Genomic DNA, 6390 nt, shown 5'->3' with positions numbered 1-6390 from the left:
TTTGAGGACTCAAGAAAAACACAAGACTGAGCCCAAGATAGGGAGAGATACTTAGAACGGTAGAGTTTTTGCTTTGAAGACACGTCAGAAAAGTGGCTGATGGTGGGCGTCGTCTAACAAATATGAAGCTTGCTTTCCTCTCAAGGATCGTCATCTCTCCCTCTGTCTCTCTCTCTCAAATTAACTCTCTCTTGTTGGCTTTGGATCTGAAGTTAGATTGCTTCTCCAACCTTAGTTGATTTGTTTCTATCAGGGCGAAGATTGTGGAAAGCGATAGAACATCATCTTCGCTAGGCTGTGACGTTGCACGTTACTATTTCCACGGATTGTTTTCCATCAAGACAAAGTGCTCCAACCCGTAAAGTTTTTTCTCATTAACTGAGACCTAGTCGTTTACCTACCATGTACCTACTGTTGCTTCCCTAAGATCAATCAATAAAGTTAAAAGTTCTCTCACTTATGCTTGAAATGGATAGCAATATCCTTTCAAAATTTTGGATTTTCGAAAGCGTATCGTATATTTCGAATGCCAAAAAAGGTTATCTGGTTTTTACGTTATTTACGTTTTTCTAATTATATTTCGTAACATAAGATAACATGGTTCTTCATTTTAAGTTGCTAATCTATTTCATATGGGATTTGGGTTTTTCAATTGCAGGGGAAACATGATATGAGCTGATTTTTTATGTTATATCCGTTTTAGCTTTTCATAGTTGAAAATATGTTGAATTTTCTACAGCTCACTAGGACTCCACTCATCTAGTAACAGTTGACCTGTCAATGTCACTTTGATTGGTAAAAGTGACTTACCAATGTCGCGATATTGAAAATTTTTCGTCTGCGTACTTTCTAGAAGGCAAGTAAGACTCGAGACAATTTTCATGGTTATAAGAGATTCGGGGTATTCGCTCCCCTTATGAAATACCAAGTGTCATGGGTGTCAGCGAAGTCCACCACTCCCAAGGCACATGATTTGTTCCATAAGAGCTTGTTCTGATGTTCTGGAACGTTGCATTCCAGGAACACAACATTCCATGCAGCACATGGCATTCCACCAAAATTGGTGGAACAATAAGCAACTAGTGTAGAATGGAGACAAGCATAGACCTGAAATATTCTGCCCACATGAAGCACCAAGGAACCAGGCACATTATAAGAAAAGGCTATAAGATGTCGCTTGATTGGTGGAACGAAACACCCAATCAGAATAGTTTTATTTCATGTGTTTATTCGAGCGCACGAAACATGCAAGAGAGCATTTTTCAAGAACAAACTAGATGTGTCCTCTACATTTGGTATTTGATAAGATAAAAGATTCTCCTATGCCGTTATTTGGATTTGGATCTACCCATGATGGTCAAGATCTATATCCACTTACCTTGGAGGGGCCAGGTGCAAAAAATGATTATCCCTAATCCGAGTTTAGTTCTCAAGGAGGAAAGGAAAGACAAGGAATTGGATGCGAACCGTTATATGTGTTATATTGGTGCACGATTTTTCATGTGTCTGTATGGTTAATGACTAAAATACCCTTATTTCACACTATTTTTTTTTTTTTGTAAAGACAAAATTGAAAATAAAAAAAAAAGTAAAAAGAGTATAGAAGACATTTCCAGTCGCCCGACGCACATAACTTTCTCTCAATTGGATGATGCCATTATAATTTCTCGCAGTTTATGGCATATTCCCTCAAACACAGGCTTCCGTTACAATAATGTTCGTGGCTAAGAGTGATCTCTCCAATGCGTTAAGGTTATCTCTATCAATCCTCAAAGGATTTACTGATCTTCATGTGGGGTCTTAGTAGTGCGGTTCCGTGCACCTAGCCCTAAGATCCTTAGAAAGTGCCTAGTCCCTCACGCGATAAAATACAAGATCGCCCATTGAAGTCTGAGAGGGGGGAAGCGGTTGGCCCGCCTGGCGGACCGAACAGAATTGCGACAAAGATGAGGGAGGTGTAGGCTTTGCACCTAACCAAGAAACGGATGAGAGAGAGACAGACATTGTATTCCTTAACTCAAATCAATCTTCTATAATATCAATTAATGCAAAGTTTAGGATTTCAAGCCCAATGCACTATAACTCAAGCAAAAAACCAATCAAAGAATGCTAAATTCAAATGAAGCACTCCTATTGGCTTGAGTGATGTGGGAGGTAGAAACTAAGGGAGATCGAGCTCTTCCAATGGCTCGAGCGCTCTGGGTAGCTAAAAACATGGGGCTTGCCAAGACGAAAGCACCCTTTCTAGCTCGCATGCTCTAGCGGGACCAGTGCCTGAGGAGGTGTACTGGAGGTGGTGGGTGCCGAAAGGAGACCTATCAGTTCCAGTGCTGAGGCGTAACGCCCCATGTATGAGGACTGTCCTGGATCGGTCTTGTGTACTTGAAGTTGCGTTCGAACCCGCAGAAGTGGCGTGGGTTTGGCATGTGCTCTTGCTGTGGACTCGACGGTGCTGGCTTTGGGCTGTCGGGTGTGGCCAAGCCTCGCATGCTAGATATGGAATCGACTACAAGTGTAGCCGTGCTGCTCTGGACGGTCTATACTGCTCAGTTCGCCTCCTCCTAATGCTCAACTGGGCTGTTGCTATAGGGTGCATGTTGGGGGTCATGAAGGGTGGGGTTTCTTACTAAGGTCCACACATTGTCACAAAAAACACCGTTCGTATTTAACGCTAAAAACAGTTCTCCTGTATAATACCCGTACTATTCCCTTTTTTAAAAAAAAAACGTCAAAAAACAAAAAACGCGTATAATACCCGTTTAATATTCGTATAATACCCGTATTATACGTTATTTTCTTGTTTTTTGTCGTTTTTTATTAATTATTATTTTTTATAATTTTTAAGATGTATTAAATGTTTAATTTTTAAAAAAAATTTGCCAAACTTTTCCCGTTTTATTCCCGATATATAAAACTTTGTCGTATTATACCCGTTTTTTTCCTCGCCGTCTAATACCCATCCCCGTTTTTTGTGACAATGGGTCCACATAAGCTCCTCCTCCTTGGAATTGGTTGTCCCCAAGACCGAATGAACGGGAACTTGTCGAACAAACATTCTTCGTCCTCCCAGGTCTGACCTGTTTTTTCTTGATACCATTGGAACAAGACAACAACTAAATGTGCATTCTTTTGTGAACCTTCTCACCTTTAAGATTTGGTTCGGGCAAGGATGAGAGTGCATCCCATGGCGCATTTTGGTCGGATGGGGGCTGACTATGAAAATACTTATGGTGAGAAACACGACAGAGCATATTGACTTGGGACTGTAAAGGTAAAACCCTGCTTAAGGTCGAATCAAAGAAAAACTTGACTCCCATAAGATTAAAGTACACACATCAGAAACTACTTTGGAAGTGTGAATCCCTATGAGAGATTATGGTCTGTGAGACATTAAGCAATTTTGCCAACATGCTCATAAAAGCTTTTGTTACTGTAGGGACAGAGAAGATCTGAGGTAAATGAATGAAATAAACATATTTCGTGAGCCTATCAACAATAAGCATGATTGTTTCCTTGGCATGAGAGCAAAGTACAGCTTCAACAAAGTCCACAAAAAAGTCCGCCTAAGTTTTTTCAGATATAGGTAGAGGAGACAAATGGCTTGGTGGTTTGGTGCATTCATACTTATGGTGTCGACAAGGAACATGCTTTCTCACAAATTTTTTGACCATCGATTTCAAATGCTTTTAGAAGAATGATCTTTGAGGCACTTAAGAGTTTTTTGCATACTTTTCGTATTTAACTAAAGGTGAGTAATGTAAATAATCTAACAACTGAGGGATCAACAATGAATAAGTAGACAACCATATTCTACCCTTGAAATTAAGAACTCATTTCTAAAGGTTTAACTCGGACATGCCAGGGTCATTCTGGAGCTTGGACCCTATAAAGGGTATTTCTTCATCTAAATTTGTCGTCTACTATTTTAGGCCATATCGTAACAAAAATATGAGATAGCATTAGGATTGCTCCATCTTCGTACGATCACTCTCAACCTTTGAGAGAATATCAATTATGTCACTCTCATGACTCTTTTGTTATTGAAACTCAAAATCATAGGTCATAACGTTAGCAAGCCACCTCTGCTGCATGGGAATAGTAATGTGTTGCCTAGCGAGGAACTTGAGGTTATGATGTTCGTATTAACAATAAAGCGACGGCCTAAAATGTAGGGTCTCCATTTGTCTAGGGTCATAAACTATGGTTAGTTTTTCCTTATCATAGGTGGACAAGGGTTTGCCCTAAGATATGAAAGTTTTGCATAAGTTGGCAATAAGATAACCATCATAGTTAAGCATTATTCTGATCCCCAAACCACTAGCATCTATTTCCATGACAAAGGCCTTCGAGAATTTTGGTAAGGCGAGAACATGTGGTTTTGACAACGCTTCTTTTAAGGCTTGAAATACAAAAGTGACATTTTAAGCCAGAACAACTAAACTTTTTTTCAAGAGGTGGGTGGGAGGGAAAGTGATGCAGTATGAAAAGACAATAGTAACCCATGAGACCTAAAAGACTACGTAAGGATTTTTGGTTGTTTGGTGTTGGTAGTTGTTAGAATGTTTGCATACTAAAAAATTAAGGGCAGAATAGATTGAATTTTCAAGTCTTGAGCAACATTTAGAATGTGGCAGCATTTTCTCTCAACCATGTCATTTATTGTGAAATATAGACACAAAGAAATGTTGATGTTCAATTCCTTGTCAAACAGAAATTTCTCCATCTCATTAGAAAAAATGTCTATTATGAACTCCAACTTTCAAGATTCATTTTGTACTATCTTTCTACTATATTGATGAAGTTTTTAACTAATAATAAGTTCACTTTTGTATCCCATTAGGTAAATCCACATTACTCTTGTGTAAACATCAATACCTAAAAGGAAGTAATGCACTCAAAGGTCAAGATTATGAATGTAGTCTACAAGTATCAAGTGCAATAATTCAAAATTAAAGGTATATCAAAATACAAGGTTTCCATATTCTTTTTCAAAATTTTATAGGTATAAGAAAAGGTTTGACATTTGGTGTTTGAACCATACTATGAAAATAGTAGCTTTTGGAATATGAAGGATGTTCCACCTCTAGGTCTCCTTTCTTAGGTTGTTTGGAGCCATAAATAATAGAGATAGAGTTTGCTAAATTGATTGAAAATTTATAGATATATAAGTTATTCCTCAAATCACCCAAACCAGTCATCTTGGAGTTAGGATCATGCATAAAACAACTATAGAGGAAAAAAATGTATAGAAATTATCGTGATTGGTGAATGTAATAATTGATATCTTGTTGAACTTAAAGTTGGACGAAGTAGTCAATGTTTGGACTAACAAGGATAGTGAAAGAACAACTTGATTGACATGAGTGGGTCAAGCAGTTTTGATAGCAGGTAATCTAATGAAAATGTGAATGTAGACGTGAAATATTAGTAATAAGATTAATGGATGATGACTTATAGTTGTTAGCACCCTATCAATAATCCAACTATGCATTTGGAGATAAATCATACCTACAAAGTTAGCCAGAGGGATAAATTTATCTTTTGTGAGTTCTTTGATATAAATACATTCATTTTTAGTTAAAACTAGAGCATGATTTTTTTTTTTTTTGAGTCTTTACTATGCACAATTGAAGGTAAAATAGAGGAATTAGGCTTTTTAGTTTCAACAACATTGGAGCTCATTGTCTTCTCCCAATATTTTCTCCTGTAGAGGTGCTAGGAAGACCATTTAACTTCAAACATCACTCTTTGGTCTGGCCTAAAAGTATGATATCATGCAATAATATTATTTTTGTCACTCAATTCTTGAGATTGCCTTCTGTTACTCAATTCTTGAGAAATCAAGTGTCTAAATTTGTGATTAAGCCCCACATCTTCATTCAGTTTGGCTAAATTCAAGGCTCCTTCCATTTCCTTCTTGGAACACCAACTTGTAGACTTTTGCCACCAAGAACTTTAGCCTCTTATAGCATTGTGTGTATCATTAAAGCTTATCAAGGACTGAACTACTCTATCTTTTTGTTGTTTTCCTGTACTTTCTTTCAAGAATAAAGGAATACTCGGGACACCTCTCAAACTCAGGGCAACATATAATGAAAAAGTTTCATCCCTGGATAAAGGAATACTCAGGACACTTGGTCCACCCTTGCCAAGAGCAATACATCTATGGCCCAAGGCCAAACCTTACAGGATGACAAAATGAAATGAATACTTTTGACTGCTAGTCCACCCTTTCTCACACAAGCATGGACAGTGGAGATAAATTCATGAGAATATTAAGAAACACACCTCAGCTACCTTTTAGGAGTAATCAAGAGAAAGGGCTACTTGAGACTCCCCGGTCACTAGTAGCACGATCTCAAGAAAAAGAAAGCGGCGGTACCCCCTCTG

This window comes from Nymphaea colorata, chromosome 2 (assembly GCF_008831285.2).
Source record: "Nymphaea colorata isolate Beijing-Zhang1983 chromosome 2, ASM883128v2, whole genome shotgun sequence".
Classification (NCBI taxonomy): domain Eukaryota; kingdom Viridiplantae; phylum Streptophyta; class Magnoliopsida; order Nymphaeales; family Nymphaeaceae; genus Nymphaea; species Nymphaea colorata.
The sequence above is the reverse complement of the archived record's forward strand: the minus strand, read 5'-3'. Positions refer to the sequence as shown.